We start from the raw sequence: 18,230 nt of genomic DNA, 5'->3' as shown, positions 1-18,230 counted from the left end.
CAGTGTATAATAATAGACCTTCATCCAGTTTCCAATCTAGATAAATCCTCAGACCATGGTCATGTCCAAGCTAAGGAGCCAACCCAACAAAGTTTAGAATCAGATCCTGGTGTCTGTGGAATAGTCAGTCCCAAGCCATTGATGGGTGGTTTAATGTAGATAAATTCTACCTTATCTGGCTTAAATTTTACTCTCCTGGTAACATCCAATATTCTTCACATGTTAGCCAGGATCAGTGATTCCTTTGATGTCTATGCTGTTACTTCCAAGAGTAGAAGTATGATATATCCTTGCCAACTCTGACAGCATGTTTCTTAGTAAAATGAATGCTTAATCTTGATTGTCTCACTACTACATTAGGAAAGAAACATACTAGCAGAGTAAACAAACTGTATTTGTCAGTGAACCTATCTAGTATTATACGTGCATGTGTATGTGTGTGCACATTCATAGAATCACCAATAATGCAACCAGCTCCATGTTCAGATTAACACAGATGAGTTGTACTGGCACCTCAAACATCAAGATTAACATAGCTATTAGTGGTGGGATTTTTCTGAAATGTAAGCTATTACTGTTAAAATTCAGAGCAAAAAAATAATAGCTTTATTTTATTTAGTTGTTGCATTCCTAGAAAATTCAGTGTGTTAAAACTGTGCCAAATATTTTTATATAAATGGAATTAGTTCCTACACTCAAATACATATCAAGAGTTTTTTCATCTACTTTGCATGTCCAGCAGGATCATTGAAAGTCATAAGGAACCAGAACAATTCTTTTGTGTGGGAGATTGTCCTGTGTGTAATTCCAGATGTTCAACATCCATAGCTCACACTACAAATGCCAGTAAATACCATCTAATCATGTGATAACAAAATGTCCCCACATATTTATAAAATGCCTTCTTGGGAAACAGGGATGATTTGAACCACAGATTGGGAACCACTGTTCCAAAGGATATAACTTAGGAGAAAGAAAAACAACCTTAATAGAATACCTGAGATGCAAGAAGGAAAGATAGCCAAACAGCAAGTGAGCATAGTAATGTATTTAAGCAAATCTCAATAAATATTGTCTGTGTAAAATAATAATAATCTATAATATTCTAATTTGTGAATGTATAAATTCATAGCCCTAAAATACTGTAAACAACCATATATAAGTAGGAAGTGTAATGATAGGTTGAAGTATTCTGAAATTCTTATATTTTTCTTTTTTTAATGTTTACTTATTTTTGAGAGAGAGAGAGCAAGGGAGGGGCAGAGAGAAAGGGGACAGAGGATCTGAAGCAAGCTCCGTGCTGAGAGCAGAGACTCCGATGTGCGACTCAAACTCATGAACCAAGAGATCATGACCTGAGCCAAGGAAACTTAACCAACTGAGCCACCCAGGTGCCCTTATATTCTTCTAAATGGAGTTTAAGATATTGAACTTGGTCATATGGGCATGGTAAAATTTCAAATGTAACCATTAAAAAATTAGAAATAGAGAATTTAAATTCAAAAAATGGAAGGAAAAATGAAATAAGTAGAGAAAAGCAGAAGCCTCAATCACTTAAAAAAGTCAAGAAAGTAAACAGAAGCATAAGAAAAATAGGAAAAATTAAAATGTACAAAGAAAAATGATAGAAAAAGTCCAAAATACTAATACATTTAAATAAATTTAGCCCTTCTCTTATAGGAACTGTCAGACTGGATTTTAAAATAACCAACTATATGCTATTTATCAAAACCCTAAAAACAGAAAAGTTAGAACCAAAAAGGTGGGGAAATATAAACCAGATGAATATTATCTAAAAGAAAGCTGTTGAAGCTATATTTGTGTCAGCAAAAATACAACTTAAGAAAAAGATGTTAGGGACATAGCATGCCACTTCACAAACATTATTTAGTTCAGTGGAAGATAAAATTTTGAACTTTAAGAAAAATTCTTAATCTCTCCAAGAGTCTTTAATATTTTCCAGAGAAGTTTTCTGCATGTGTCCTTATAAAATATCCTTGAATAGGAAGCACTTCGAAATTGAATACCTAAGATCTATTTTTTAGGTTTGGTTTTGCAGATTGTTAAGGAACAAAGAAAACACAATTGCTTCAGCAAAGTTTGCATGTATGAAGAACTGAAATATCATTTGTTATTGTTAAAGATGCAAAAACCTCTCAAGATATCAAAAAACAGTTGTAGCAAACTAATTACCTTGTTGTCCATACTATAATAACCCTATCATTTTTATGACTCAGTTTGTCTCTTTCTTTATCATCTCTGCTTCTACTGCTTCTGACCATCTTTCTTAAAGCCACCTGCATTAAAATTCCCTAAGACTCTACAGGATGCCTTGATGCACAGCCCTTTAAGACAAAGCATTTATTCCTTCATATCCTTGGAGCATTGACTGCTAATATTTTACATCTGAGTCCCTCTTCAGGCATTGCCCTGGAAGAAGGAAGTGGTCATGCTCAAAGTTATGCTCTCTACCTGAGGAAGGCTCATGTATGATGACTGGTCACTGTGGTATCTAATGGGCCATCCTTTTTGTCTCAATTGGAACAACTCTGAAGCATCCCAGTCTCAAAACTCCTCAGATGATTCTGAAGCCTCTGTTCTGAGGGCATTACAGTTGAACTTATTTCTAATTTTGCCTCCTAAACTTCTACCAGATATTGTCTCCAAGAATACACACTAATAAATCTACTACATAAAAATCTCAGATTCTTGGAGTCTGTTTCCAAAGGAATGCTATCTACTACAGAACCTAACTTGATCAATTAGATATTACCCCATTATCCAATACATATTGTTCCTAATAGAATGAGTTTCTGATGATGGCATAAACTGCTGGTCTTCCTTGTACCTGTGGAATTTTGCCAAGGCACTGATGTTGTTCCAAACATACATGGCCACAGTAGCAATGTTAATTACCTAAAACATAGGTTTTTATATGTTTGCTTTAACTAGACTATGGGCATAAAAGGTGCTTTAACTAGACTGTGGGCATAGAAAGTGCTTAGAACTCATGGACTTGTAAAAAGATGAAAGACTAACTGAGGCCTGCAATTTGAGGACAGTGTTCGGTAACTACAGAGTATTAATATCATTGTTGCCCATTTCCACAGCTCTGAATTGAATATTTTCATAGAACTTGGTCAGATTCAACTTATATAGTCTAATAAGAAAGTAAAGCATTTCAAATTTTCTAAGTCTTGAAATTGGTTCTTTTTTCCTCTGGACAATAAATCAGAGTGAAATGAGAATATAAACTTCTAACATCATTATTAAAGCCTTCTCTATATCTGGGATTTCCCATTTCAGAGTGGACTTTGCTTTTCCCCAGAGGGATATTGTCATTTGATATGAAAACCAAAGTCTTACTGATGAAAAATTCTTCCAAAAGTCTCACATGGCATTTGGCCATTTACCCAAAATGTACGTGTTTTAGAATGAGGATATTCTCCAATGTCTGGATAAAGAATTTGAATTAGTATAGGTATCTATTTTTCCCTTTATACAAAGTTCATGTACTGATCCCACTTAACTTGGCCTAAAGAATATTCTGATTTGGCTTCTGAGCTATGGCCCTATCCTGTCTATCAATTCTTCTTTTAACAGTATGTGAGCAAGACAAGAAGCTCACTCTTCTGAAAGCAAGGTTACAATACATTCACTCTCAAGTATAACTGAATTTTGATTTTGAAGATTTGATTTAATGCAGCTTTTAAGTACTTTACTCAACTCTGTGTTTTAAGAGCATATTACCAGCCCACAGCCAGCAGTCTTTTTATATAAGAATGGTAGATGAGTGGGGCACTTGGGTGGCTCAGTCAGTAAAGTGTCCGACTTTGGCTCAGGTCATGATCTCACGGTTCGTGAGTTTGAGCCCTGCGTCGAGTTCTGTGCTGACAGCTCAGAGCCTGGAGCCTGCTTTGGATTCTGTGTCTCCCTCTCTCTCTTCCCCTCCCCTGCTCACACTCTGTCTCTCCCTTTCTCTCAAAAATAAACGTAAATTTTTTTTTAAAAAATGGTAGATGAATTACTCTAAGTCATTCCTATAAATATATGGCATATGTTTATAGGAATCATACCTGTTAATAGAGTAACATGCAGTCATTTTCAGACTTGGCCTCAAACTTCAAAGTCCACGTATGTCTTGTATTTAGGTTACAATATAAGCCACTGTAAAGAAATGGGGGGGAGCAAAAATATAGTAGTGAAAGAAAGAAAGAAAGAAAGAAAGAAAGAAAGAAAGAAAGAAAGAAAGAAAGAAAGAAAGAAAGAAAGAAAGAGAGAGAGAGAGAAAGGAAGGAAGGAAGGAAGGAAGGAAGGAAGGAAGGAAGGAAGGAAGGAAGGAAGGAAGGAAGGAAGAAAGGCTTATTTACCTCTTACGTTGCTATCTAAATATAGTAGTTCCCAGGCTAGTAGAGCAGCTTTGACATCATCAACAAGAATTTTTCATCTTTGGACCCAAGGTGGCTTCTCTACCTTCATGACCACACCTGTTTCTCAGCCAGTAGAGAAGAGAAACGGGCAAGGGCATCACCAGAAAGTGTCATAAATCACTTCTATTTACATCTCATTAGCCAAGATTCAGTTACATGAACACTGGTAGCTGTGGCAAAGCTAAGAAATGAAGTCTTGGCCTGGATAAGAAAAACTAGGATCTTCAGTTACAAAGAGAAGAAAGGAGAATGGGTGTTGGTGGATAGCTAGCAGTCTCTGCCACATATTGCTATGGTAATACTGTCCTGACTTTCCAAGTTGTATACATTTTTAGTAAAGGGATAAATCAGTCATGATTCAGGTCAGGAAACAGAAAACCACTCTAGGTATTTTAAGAAACACAGGTATTTAGGAGTTTACAAAAATACTAGAAAGGCAAGAGAAGACTTTAATCTGAGACTCCAGAAATTCTTAGAGCACTACAAAACTGAGCCTGCAATAGAAATATTACTTCTGAGCTACCATGGAACTATTGAATTTGTGAACACAAAGTGACAGCCAAATTCAGGGATAGGAGACGTAAGTCTGGAAGCCTCTGCAATCAGCAGAAATATCCATCTAATCCCAGAGCCATTTACTGGGCACTGAAATATGGCCACCATCTCCAATGAAGTTGTTTCAAACACATAGGAAGCTGGAGATAAGATCATGAAATACTACCACAGAAAATGTCACATTTCTAAGACCATGTTTACCACCATATATATAACCGAGACAAGACATAAAACATTTACCTTCCAATTTGTGCAAGTGCACTTAATTGCCGAACCTAATGCACATCCAGAACACAAGGTGCAAAGGGGTCTAAAAAATGTCATCGATAGTGCAACAGCTTTTATAGAATAGAAAGGCACAGTAGGAATGTGGGTTTGAAGATGATCAAGCCAATCTACAGTACCCACTATTGTGGCAAATAACACTATATATTCTGGAAAAAAGTTGATCAGCCATGGACACTGCTGATCAAGAACCCAGTTTAAACTTCCACAACTGACTGACTGCTTGAATATTTTTTGTACTTATTCAACTAGTCAGATTCTGCCTATAAGTCATAAACTTTCACCTTTGACATTGATGTCTCATCTTCTTACATACCTATAACTACCTACTTTTAAAAATTATTTTAGGGGCACCTGGGCGGCTCAGTCGGTTAAGTGTCCGACTTGGGCTCAGGTCATGATCTTGTGGTTTATGAGTTCGAGTCCACGTCAGGCTCTGTGCTGACAGCTCATAGCCTGAAGCCTGCTTCGGATTCTGTGTCTCCCTCTCTCTGCCCCTCCCCTGCTTATGTTCTTTCTCCCTCTGTCTCAATAAATAAATAAATAAATAAATAAATAAATAAATAAATAAATAAATATTATTTTAGAGTATGCTAAACAAATAATGAATTATATCATTGATAGAGTATTCATAATTCTTTGCTTTTATTGGTTTTTAGAGCTCAGCATATAATTTCATGTTCATAGACATGTTTAAAACCAAGAAATATTAAGCTAATATAATAAAAATAAGGTCAGTCAGTTCTGACTGATACTGTTCTGTCAATAAAAGCATTTCTTTCAAATAAATGTATAATCCTAAAAGAAAGAATACTAAAAACCAAATGAAATGTAACTTATTACTACATAGTACTATTTATAGTTTTATATAAGAATGAGAGCTATTACATATTTCTAAGGTTCTTTTTGTTATACCAAACACTATTTTAAACAATTCAAACAATCCTTAATTGGTGTGTTTGTATAGTATAACTGAAAGCTCAAACCCAAATAGTTATAAAATGATATTACTTGATACCCAACTTGAACTAGTAATTAATTTCAAGGTTCATGCATTCTCTGATTAGTCCAGGTATACCAGTGCTCATTTGGGAAAAAAGTTTGAGGAATCTTTGTATAATTAATTCTCAAAAATATACAGTCATCTAGATTATTAGAGACCAAGATTGTATGGAATATCACAAGAATAAAACTTTATCCTACAGATAATGGCTCCATTGAAAATTTTTTAGCAAAGATAATATAATTGATACATTTTGTTTTTTTATTGTCTAAAATCCTATACCTTGTCACAAATTTGGGGGAAGTAGCCGATTGTGCCTCTCATTAAAAAAAAAAAAAATCCAGTGGCACCTGGGTGGCTCAGTTGATTAAGCATCCGACTTTGGCTCAGGTCATGATCTCCCAGTTTGTGAGTTCAAGCCCTGCATCGGGCTCTGTGCTGACAGCTCAGAGCCTGGAGCCTGCTTCAGATTCTGTGTCTCCCTCTCTCTCTGCCCCTACCCCGCTTGTGCTTTCTCTCTCAAAAATAAATAAACATTAAAAAAAATTTTTTTAATCCTTTTTTAAAGTTGATATATTATTGACGTATAACATTGTATTCACTTTATGTGTCTCTCATTACTGAAGCCACATGAGGAAGATGCTCCCTTTCTCAACCCCAAACAGACATAGGCAGGTGACACAGCCTGAACCAATCAGTGCTAAAATGTGTATTTTGTTGGTAATACATGGAGGAGCACCTGGGTGGCTCAGTTAAGCAGTTAAGCGCCTGACTCTTGATTTGGGCTCAGGTCATGATCTCACCGTTCCTCAGATGGAGCCCTGTGTCAGGCTCTGCACTGTCAGCACAGGGCTTGCTTGGGATTCTCTCTCCCCCTCTCTCTCTGCACCTTTCCTGCTCACTCTCTGCCCCTCTCCTGCTCACTCTGTCTCTCTCAAAATAAATAAAAAAATATTGAAAGGATACAATGGAAAAGTTTGCTATCTTCTCTGCCTACCTCTCCTAATCATAGGTTGCTACAGGGATTTTTTTTTAATTACGCAAAATGCACATATCACAAATGATATTTCAAATGACAAAAAGTAAGTGGGAAACCATGGGAAAGAAAGATCAAGACTAAAACATTGATCATAAAGCATCAAATACATTAGTACAATAACCATTGTCAGTTTCTAACTTATAAAAACCATCTCACCTCAAGATGGCAGTAATATGCAATGACTATTACACAAATTTTAATAACAAAAAATTTTATTGAAATTCCAAGACCCACAGTATATAATGAAATGCAAAATAAATATTAACTAGCCATGCAGCTAAATTTTACATCACTGTAAACTTTTAATAAGATTGCTAATCCTTAATATTGCTTTCCTTTGAGATTTTTTAAAGTGTAAAGAATAGCCAATAATGTTACAACCAAGAAGTAATTTATAAAGTACTTCTCTGAATATTAAAAAATTCAAATTAGTGATGTAATAAAATATTAAACTGAAGAAATTAAAATGTTATGTAATAATGAGTAATAGGACATAAGAAAAAAATCTACATCAACACTGGCAATCAAAATAATTGCGAGCTTGGGGAAGCTGGGTGGCTCAGTAGGCTAAGTGTCTGACTTTGGTTCAGGTCATGATCTCACAGTTTGTGAGTTCGAGCCCCACATGGGACTCTGTGCTGACATCTCAGAGCCTGGAGACTGCTTTAGATTCTGTGTCTCTCTCTCGCTCTGCCCTTCCTCTGCTAGCACTCTCTCTCTCTCTTTCCCTCTCTCAAAAATATATAAACCTTAAAAAATTTTTTTTAATTGTGAGCTAAAACAAGGTAACCATCTTAAATCTATAAAATTATTATAGTTTTAGAGCTTACACATATTTAGCATTTAGTAATATGCAATGAGATGATTACTCTTTTATGGTAATCTTTTACAGTAATCTCTTTTATTAGTATAAAAAGGCAAAATCTTCTTGGAAACGAAACTGGCAATATGTACCAAGAACCTTTTTTAAATGTTTACTTATTTATTTTGAGAAAGAGAGATAACGAGAGTGTATGTGTGTGCATGTGCATGCGTGCAGGGGAGGGGCAGAGTGAGAGGGAGAGAGAGAATCCCAAGCAGGCTCCATGCTCAGTGTGGAGCTGGACACAGGGCTCAATCTCAAGACTGTAACATCATGACCTGAGCCAAATCAAGAGTCAGACGCTTAACTGACTGAGCTATCCAGGCACCCAGTAGCAAGAACTTTTGAATCAGTAATTCCATTTCTAGGAATCTACTCCAAGAATCAGAGATGTAGTTGATGGTTTTATTATAAGGATGTTTACAGACAAGTTATTTGTGTTCTTAAGAAATTGGAAAAACCCCTAAATATTTCATAATATGCTGAAGGTTAAATAAATTATGGTGCAGCCATATGTTACTAATGTCAACCATTTTAAAAAATGTGTCCTGGGGCTCCTTGGTGGCTCAGTCAGTTGAGCGTTGGACTTTGGCTCAGGTAATGATCTTGTGGTTCATGAGTTCGAGCCCCGCATCGGGCTCTGTGCTGACAGCTCAGAGCCTGGAGCCTGCTTCAGATTCTGTGTCTCCCTCTCTCTCTGCCCCTCCCCCACTCACACTGTGTGTCTCTCTCTCTCTCAAAAATAAATAAAACATTAAAAAAATAAAATAAAATAAAATAAGTGTCCTGTGAATGTTTAATAACAGGGGAAATGCTGACATTTTAAGTGGAAAAGTTTGAACCTAAAATATATATATTCACTCAATATTTGTCTAAAATGTGCAACGCATGATTATGTCCTAGGCAATACATACACACCTATTTGACAATTATGAGTGAAAATTTCCTCTACCATTATTGTGATATTAGTGTATATAATGCTAGACCTAACAAAACTTTAGTACAGGAATAGTAGAAGTACACTAAATCCTGATGCACAATAGAAGAAAGAAGCCAATGGATTATCTCTAACATTGATAAGTTGGTAAAATAATGGCATGGTTGTGTTATACTGAATCAATGAGAAAATTATCAGGACAATTAAAAACATTTGAATATGGTTGCCTCTGAGAAGTTGCAACTGGAATGGACTTGGTGCAGCAATGAGGTGAAGGGCTTGCTTTTGGTTATAAGTCCCACTATACTATTTGATTTTTATTAATGTATATTTATACTTTCATTTTATAAACAGAATGCCCTTTTAAAAGTCAGTGGTACTTGGACCCCAATATATAGCAATCCCCTTTCCCATCCAAGACCAGAACTGAGAGGTACACATAGCGGTCAAATAGCTAGGGATAAAATATCAACTTAATTAAAAGTTTAATTGAAGGGGGCACCTGGCTGGCTCAATCGGTAGAGCATGTGACTCTTGATCTTGGGGTTGTGAGTTCAAGCCCCATGTTGGATCTAGAGATTACTTAAAAATAAAAGCTTTTAGGGATACCTGGGTGGCTCAGCCGGTTAAGCATCCAACTTTGGCTCAGGTCATGATCTCACAGTTTGTGGGTTCGAGCCCTGCTTTGGGCTGTGTGCTGACAGAGTCTGGAGCCTGCTTCGTATTCTTTGTCTCCCTCCCTCTGCACCTTCCCCACTCATGCTCGCTCTCTCTCTCTCTCTCTCTCTTTCTCTCAAAAAAAAAAAAAAAAGAAATTGCAAAATAAAAAAAAAAGAAGAATAAGAAGAGTGAAATGAGTCAGAAGATAGAGCTCACCACACTCAGGCATCTGTACCTACAGAGACTTAATGATCCATGACTTTAAAATACCAAGTATACTATGATGACTCTCTAGCTTTTATCTCCAGCCCTGACATTTCACTTGAACTATGGATTCTTATATACAACTTCCCATTGAACATTTCCATTCAGGTAGATAAGTGTACTCTCACAATTTAACGTTTCCAAATCCAACATTTGAAGATGCTCTGCCTCTCTTACTTCCTGAGTCTCTCCCCCATCTGAGTAAATGACCCACCCTCATTTTCAGTTGCTCAGCCTAAAATTTTGAAATCATCCTTGACTCCTTTATTTGGTTACGTACCATAGTTAGGATATCAGGAAATGCTGCCAACTCCACTATCAAGCAAGTCCACAATCTGTCCACTTCTTACCACATCCAGTGACACCATCCCAAGCCACGACATCATCAATTCCCTCTCTGATTTCATCTCCATCTTGTTCGCCTCCATCCTCCCCTAGTCACTCTGATACCTACAGGCTTTCGTGCTATTCTTTTTTTTTTTTTAATTTTTTTAACGTTTATTTTTGAGACAGAGAGAGACAGAGAGAGACCGAGAATGAACGGGGGAGGGGCAGAGAGAGAGGGAGACACAGAATCCGAAGCAGGCTCCAGGCTCCAAGCCATCAGCACAGAGCCCGACACGGGGCTCAAACTCACGTACCGAGAGATCATGACCTGAGCTGAAGTCGGATGCTTAACCGACTGAGCCACCCAGGCGCCCCTCTTCCGTGCTATTCTTAAAATACATTAAGCAGTCTCTTATCTAAGGCCATTATGTTTTGGTTCCCCCTGGCTAGAATACACTTCCTTTCAAATACTCATGTAGCTGATTCTTTCACTTCCTTTTAGCTCTCTGCCCAAATATCAATAAAACAGATAGATATCAGTAAAGAAAGATCTTTTACTGGCTACCTTATATTAAAATAATAAATTTAATACTCTTTCACAGTCATTTTCACAAATTTCTCTCCACTTTTTACAAAATCTGATTATTTCCTGAGCAGTGAATGATCATGCAAAAACTTTTCAATTCTCTCCTCTAAAAACTTTAATATTGATTTTTGTACTCCTCCTTGGAATGTCATAGCTCTTTTACATTGGTGCCTGTATAGAAACGTCCGGTTTAACATCCAACTCCATTTTTCTTATGTTATGCTTCTCTCACTAGAACTTTAGCTCTATAGAAGAAGAGACTTGATGTAATCTCCAGTACCCATAATACGGCCTGGCACATAGCTTTCTGGAATATTTGTTCAATGAATGAATGAATGAACTGATAAACATAGAAGAGAAGTGAGGAAATAATTTGGATAATGGTAAAGAGAAATATCAGAATAGCAGAACTGATTGATAGTCTGGAGTGAGACCCCAGTCTCCATCTTCCAAGAGATCAATTAGACAGATATCCATAAACAAAAACAGCTGTGGGGAAGTTCTGGTGTCCACTTTAACAACATAGTGAAACAAAGAAAAACTGGGAATAACTACTCTAGAAGAAAAAGAAGACAGCCTCATTTTGCCAGCGTCATCCCATCCTCCAAGCTAGCATTGCTTAGGGCTAAGAGGAAATTTCCCAGCTAGTAGGAGTTCCCCTTACCAGGAAAGGAAAAGGAGGGTGAGCATCTAGCCTCCCTAGCCTCTGGGAGCACCACATGAAGGTACTGTTTAGGCTTCCCCTCTCCCAGTCCCACAAAAAGCTGAGACATACAGAAACTATAGACACAGCCTGGCACAAGAAAGAAAAGCAGGGGCTACCAGTAGTAGCCACACAGTGGGAGACACTGGTTCGCAGTGACCTGCGCTGCAGACTATGACAGCAGATTTCACTACTGAAGAAACTAATAGCACTGCTGCATGGAGGACCCTTTGCAGTTTGCATTAGCTTTTGTCCCACAGGCATTTGTACTCACTAATGCCAGCCCCCCGCGGGAGCCTGGAAACCACACTGACATCTCACCCAGGCCTCTGTAGCTGCCCTACCACAAGATGATGGCCTAGACCCCTGCAGCTGACTTCTACCACCTTATGCGCTTTGGGGGTTAGTCCATCCAGCTGTGTACTTGTTCATTGCCAACCTGATACCTGTCATTAGCACACAGTGCACACAGCACTGCAGTGCACGTGCCCAAGGGAGACTATATGGACATGGGAGAGCACTCCAATAGCCAGGGTCCCCACAACTGCTTGTGGGCCCAGATCAGGCCCTGTCTTCTGTCACCAGCCTGCACTACTGTACTTCAATGCCTACTCTCACCACTCTACTTCAACATACTACTGGAAGTTCTAACTGGAGCAATCAAACAAGAAAAAGAAATGGAAGGCATTCAAATTGGAAAGGCAGTAAAATTGTCTTTGTTTGCTGATGATATGATCTTTTATATTTCGAAAATTCTAAAGACTCCACTTATGGTAGACTGTTAGAACTAATGAAGAAATTCGGTAAAGTTGCAAGCTATAAAATCAATATATAGAAGTTAGTTGTGTTCTTATACACTAACAATAAAACATCTGAAAAAGCAATAAAGAAAAAAATCCCATTCACAATACCATCAAAAACAATTAATTAGGGATAAGTTTAAGCAAACAAGTAAAAAATCTGTACACTGAAAACTGTAAGACTTGGATGAAAAAAAAATTGAAGACACAAGCAAATGGAAAGATACTCCATGTTCGTGGATCAAAAGAATAGCCAAAGCAGTCATAAAAGAATGAATAAAGCTGAAGGCATAACACTTCCTGATTTCAAATTATATTACAAACATACAGTAATCAAAACAACGTGGTACTAGCATAAAAATAGACAACATAGACCCGAGGAACAGAATCAAGAGCCTGGAAATAAACCCTTACGATACAGTCAACTAATATTTGGCAAAGGAGCCAAGAATACTCAATGGAGAAAAAAATAGTCTCTCCAAAAAATGGTGTTGGGAAAACTTAGAGTGATTTTTCTGAGATCTGAAGGAAACTGACAGATTTCCTAATTTTTTAAACTATGTCAAAAGTTTCTTTTAGCTTTTTTTGGATTTTTGTTGTAGAGTTTGGGGGAAAATTAATGACAGTTATATAAAAGTCCAAACCTCCCCAAAATGAGGCAGTTATTAACTCCAAAAGGAAGTGTAACTATTGCACAATTAATGTCTCAGAAGTGAGCCATATGTGCACAGTAATAGTACATAACTAGAGTCATAATAATGTGAAAATTGAAAGTTGATTTCACCAGAAATTATGATGTAAATATGGTAGATGAATGGACGGCAGTTGGTAAAAGGCAGTTAAATCCCCTGCTTTCACCGTAGGAAATCAATTTATAATGCTAACATTTATAGAATGAGAAATAGGAATTTGAACAAAAGTTTTAGGAATATAGAAGTAAATTCTAAAAGAAGCTGACAGTTGAAAGTTGTTTATTCAGGAGAGAAGTTGTTTGGGAGTGAGGAGGAAATGAAGCAGTGGTCTACTTGCTACTTTTCATTAGAAGCCCTGTGTTACTATTTGGCTTTTAAATTATGTATATGTTTCACTTTGAAACATAAAAAATATGTTTGTGTATGTGGATGACATATTTGCTACAAGTACAGAAATTCACCAAAAGTAGATCAAGTGAAAACACACAAAGGCAACAGGGAAATTTCAAGCAAACAAATTTAGGACCCAAAACCAGCTTTCAAAGTCTGGTCATTACTGCATAAGTTTTTTACTCTGCAGGACCACAAAGATCCTTCTCTCTACTTAGATTTATGTATTTGCTCCATTTTCCTCCTTGCAGATTGTTCTTAATTTCTCCTCTTCTTCCCTTATGACTTCTGCTTGCTGTTTGCTCAGATTCTCCAAAGAGCCAGTTCTGGCACTGACTTCACAAGAAGAATCCAGTAGGCACATTTTCGAAAACAATGTTTGGTCTGTGTCCCTTGGTTCAAATTCTAAACATTGAGACTGAATGATTAGGTCTAGATTCAGATTGTCTACCCATGATGGGATCACATGATATAAATATGACCACCCAAGTCCATCACTTCAACAAGAGCCCTGAGATGGATACAATTTCAAAGAAGGGGCCACTATTGGAAAGTTGTATAGACATACCTAGTCACCCAATCTGATTCCATGCTTACCAAACTATCTGCCAATTATTTTATACCTTGAAGTTTACCTACTGGAGAAACTAAGGCACTGGACTTTGGGACTTATATTTCTCTTTGAGAATTAATAAGTTGACTTCAACAATATAAGCAAGGAGAGAAGGAGAGAAGATAGATAGGGTATGTCTACAAAGAGGAAAAATTTTTAAATATAAACCTGGAAGTACGGATAAAGAAAGAGAACTAGAAAAATACTTGACTTGGGGCACCTGGGTGGCTCAGTCGGTTGAGCGTCCAACTTCGGCTCAGGTCATGATCTCACGGTCTGTGAGTTCAAGCCCCGCGTCGGGCTCTGTGCTGACAGCTCAGAGCCTGGAGCCCATTTCAGATTCTGTGTCTCCCTCTCTCTGACCCTCCCCCGTTCATGCTCTGTCTCTCTCTGTCTCAAAAAAAAAAAAAAAAGAAAAAAAAGAAAAGAAAAGAAAGGAAAAGAAAAGAAAAATACTTGACTTGCCATTCTTCAGGTTTGGTGCTTCGTCATGAATTTCTTTCCAGGAGATTCTCCTGTAGCCTGTAGATATATGACATTTTTACTTGATCCACTTTGAATGAATTTCTAGTTTTTCAACTGGGGCTCATTGACAAAAAAAAAATTAAAAATTTTAAAGCCTGAAACACTGTGTCAGACCCGAAAGTCAGACTGCAGTAAATTGTCCAAGGCTGGGCTGTCTTACAAGGTTTCTTGGTAGTCAGCCAACTTTAACTAACCTTCCTTGAGTCAATAATATTTATGGATTTGCTTATCCAAACAAAATATATTTAATAAAAAGCCTAAAGTAATATTTTCACTTGTGCAAAGAAACATATATAAACCCTAAAGATTTTAATTAGCAGTAAAATATGAAATGTCGTCACTGAGTCTTTTTCCCTCAACTTTTTTTTTTTTTTAACTCCGAGAAGAAGTGGTAGGAAGTGCATGGAAGTGGTTTGAGTAAAACTGTGACAAACGTAGCATTTTTAAATTTTACATACCACAAAGATAGTTATAGAATCCAAAATCTTAGTACCTTTAATAAGTCATACTGGCTTCCTGTGTAGTTTTCTCTGAAGTGTGTTTACACTTTATTTCAAATGTCAAAACATAGACACAACAATGATGTTCATTGATTCCCACCATAACTGCAATTGACTGCAGTAGACATAAAAGAAAGAATGATTGCATGGTATTGTAAGTTCTTGCATTCAAGAAATCTAAAACACATGGCATGTGGGTGGAAAAAGGGGGCTTTTAAGAGACAAAATATAATGTTATTCACTTACGGAAAAATCAAGACCCCCGCAAAAAATACTAAAAGAAAAATACCTGAACTCACTAGTTTTAAATGTTTTTTTTAAGAAAGCAAGCAAGCATAAAGTGAAATAAAATTTGTTCCCTCAAATGATTCTACCTAATGTTGCATAATTATTCAACCAACACTTCATTAGTTTTTCTCAACTAGACAGGTTGGGGAAGAATGTTAATAATTCATAATATCTTTGATAGAGTCTTTAAAATTCTCTACCTTGTCCAATAACCAGTCATATGGAAATATTTCACCTTCCAAGTTAGTAAACCAATGGAAAAGAAAAACATTTTATGTGTTCTTCTGTTGCTTGTTAGTTAACCTATGTCTACCAAAAGTCTGGTCCTACTTTTTGATATCAAGGTAGTGCTTATTCATGGTAAAAATTTTAACGTTTGTTATTTCTTTTTCAACCACATTAGATAGACCTAAAGGAGGATTAGAATCCCAGTGAAGAAAGTACTCTGCCATCAACTACTTCATGGCATAGTTCAAAACAGGGCAGACACTCTCAGGAACCTGTGAGTAAACAGTAAGTGGTGACCAGCATCCTGCCCCCATTACTCCATATCTTGCCATTTAATTTTCTGCAAAAACAAAACACATAATTTATCTTGGCAATTGAGAACTTGCAATTGCTTCTCTCTACCTTATGTTGAATTCTTTGTTTCTCTTGGCCTTAAATATTACTGAAGAATAATTTCACATGGGTACAAAAAACAGCCAATAGAAAATTTTTTACTTGTATCCTGTGTACACTTTTATGGTAAGGGCCATAATGTGGCACAAAGTATATTCTGCACATGTCTTCAGAAGTTGCTAAATGTCAGTAACAGGAATTAAGGATAACCCTGCAGAATGAGTCTTAACATTATCTTAAAACCAGGCTAAGGGGATCAGAATTTCCTCTAAATCACTTGGATTTTATAATAGTGCTTAAATGAGAATTTGTCTTCCCACTCAACAATGTTAATTTTTTTCTGGGCCAACCTCTCACAGTTAAAGCACTACTTATACTCACTATGCAAAATTGTTAAAATGTAGTTGTGATAGAAACAGAAGTTTATGCAGTGAGAAATTAAATGATTAATTTTTCCCCAATGGTCTAACACTTAGATCTACTTTAAACTATTTTCTACAGCAAAAAAAAGGCAAGATAAATGTATATTTTTTGATACCTAGCTGTTAAGGCTTTGAATAAAGTGTGATAATATGCAGCAAAAGTCAGATATGAGGTTAATGTTCAAAAGAGTGTCACTATTAATTGTGTAATTCTTTATTATTTTTAAGTTTTTATTTTAATTCCAGTTAAACATACAGTGCTAGATTAGCTTCGGGTACAGCTAATATTGTATTAGCTGTACAAGATAGTGATTCAAAAATTTCATAATTAACCCAGTGCTCATCACGACAAGTGCATTCCTTCATCTTCATTACCTATTTAACCCACACCCCACCCCTCTGGTAACCATCAGTTTGTTCTCTATAATTGAGTCTGTTTCTTGAGTTGTCTCTCTCTAATTTTTTTCCCTTTGCCTCTTTTTCTCAAATCCCACATTTGAGTGAAATCATATGGTATTTGTGTTTCTCTGACTTACTTCTCTTAGCATTATACTAACTCCATCCATATAATTGCAAATGGCAGGATTTCATTCTTTTTTATGGTTGAGTAATATTTCATCATATATATAGCTATCTTTATCCATTCATCAGTCAAATGGACACTTGGCTGCTTCCATATCTTGGCTATTGTAAATAATGCTGTTATAATCATAGAGGTGCATGTATCCCTCTGAATTAGTGCTCTTGTATTCTTTCAGTAAATACCTAGTAGTATGACTGGTAGATCATAAAGTAATTCTTTTTTTAACTTTTTGAGGAACCTCCATACTGTTTTCCACAGTGGCTGTACCAGTTTGCATACTCACCAACAGTGCATGAGGTTTACTTTTTCTCCACATCCTTGCCAACACCTATGGTTTCTTGTACAGTTGATTTTAGCCATTCTGACAGGTTTAAGGTGATATCTCATTGTAGTTTTGATTTGTATTTCCCTGATAAGTGATGATAATCATCTTTTCATATGTCTGTTGGCGACTGTGTACTGTTTTATTTCAGAAGATCAATGTATTTCAGGAAAATGCCTCCCTGTGAATAACAACATAGATCAGAACTTTCTCCTAAATATCCAAACCAATCAATGCTCTGAGAGACTGTACTTGATTCTTCAATAAGCTGTTTGTAAATATGAACCAAACTAAGTATCAGTTCATCCCTAGGATGAAATACCTAGACTTGTTACATGAAACATATTTTCAACTATTGGTTTATCTTCATTTGAACCTCAAACCATTTTTCAAATTATTATACCATCTGTAACATATTTGAAAAATTATTCCTAACCTAAAAGCTGATTTGGGGGCGTATTTAGGCAGTAAGTAGTATAAAGCAATCAAACATTTTATCACTTGGTAATAACTTCATCTTCTATCGAATTATCCACTCCTGATTCTACTTTCTCGTGATGAAAGAACATATCAGCAGTAAGCTATATCAGAGACACTGGAAAATAAATAAGATTTATTGAACTGAGTACTATTCAGTGTTGCTGTTCTGACCGTCCTTTTTTCTTTCTTGTTCGATAGAATGTTTCAAATTAGCAGAAATTCTTCCTTACTGAATTTAAAGAATCATTTGACAATGCTTTAAGTTCCCCATTCTCTCATTTTTGTTTCAACAAAATAAGATATAAAATGATCAGAGGTTGGGGTGCCCGGGTCACTCAGCTAG

The 18,230-nt window shown here is 36.5% G+C and overlaps 1 long non-coding RNA gene across 2 annotated transcripts in view; it reads left to right on the top strand.

Annotated features, from left to right (window-relative positions):
• Nucleotides 1-18,230, top strand: part of LOC113598701 (uncharacterized) — a 37,954-nt gene that overhangs the window by 872 nt on the left and 18,852 nt on the right. The window contains exons 2-3 of one of the 2 annotated variants that reach the window (XR_008298368.1): nucleotides 743-846; nucleotides 15,863-16,154. This is a non-coding gene — a long non-coding RNA (uncharacterized LOC113598701). Of the gene's footprint in view, nucleotides 1-742; nucleotides 847-15,862; nucleotides 16,155-18,230 lie in introns of those variants that run through there. The other variant, XR_008298367.1, reaches the window with a different exon arrangement.

The sequence above is a fragment of the Acinonyx jubatus genome, chromosome B2 (assembly GCF_027475565.1).
Source record: "Acinonyx jubatus isolate Ajub_Pintada_27869175 chromosome B2, VMU_Ajub_asm_v1.0, whole genome shotgun sequence".
NCBI lineage: Eukaryota > Metazoa > Chordata > Mammalia > Carnivora > Felidae > Acinonyx > Acinonyx jubatus.
This window is presented reverse-complemented; position numbering and strand designations above follow the sequence as displayed.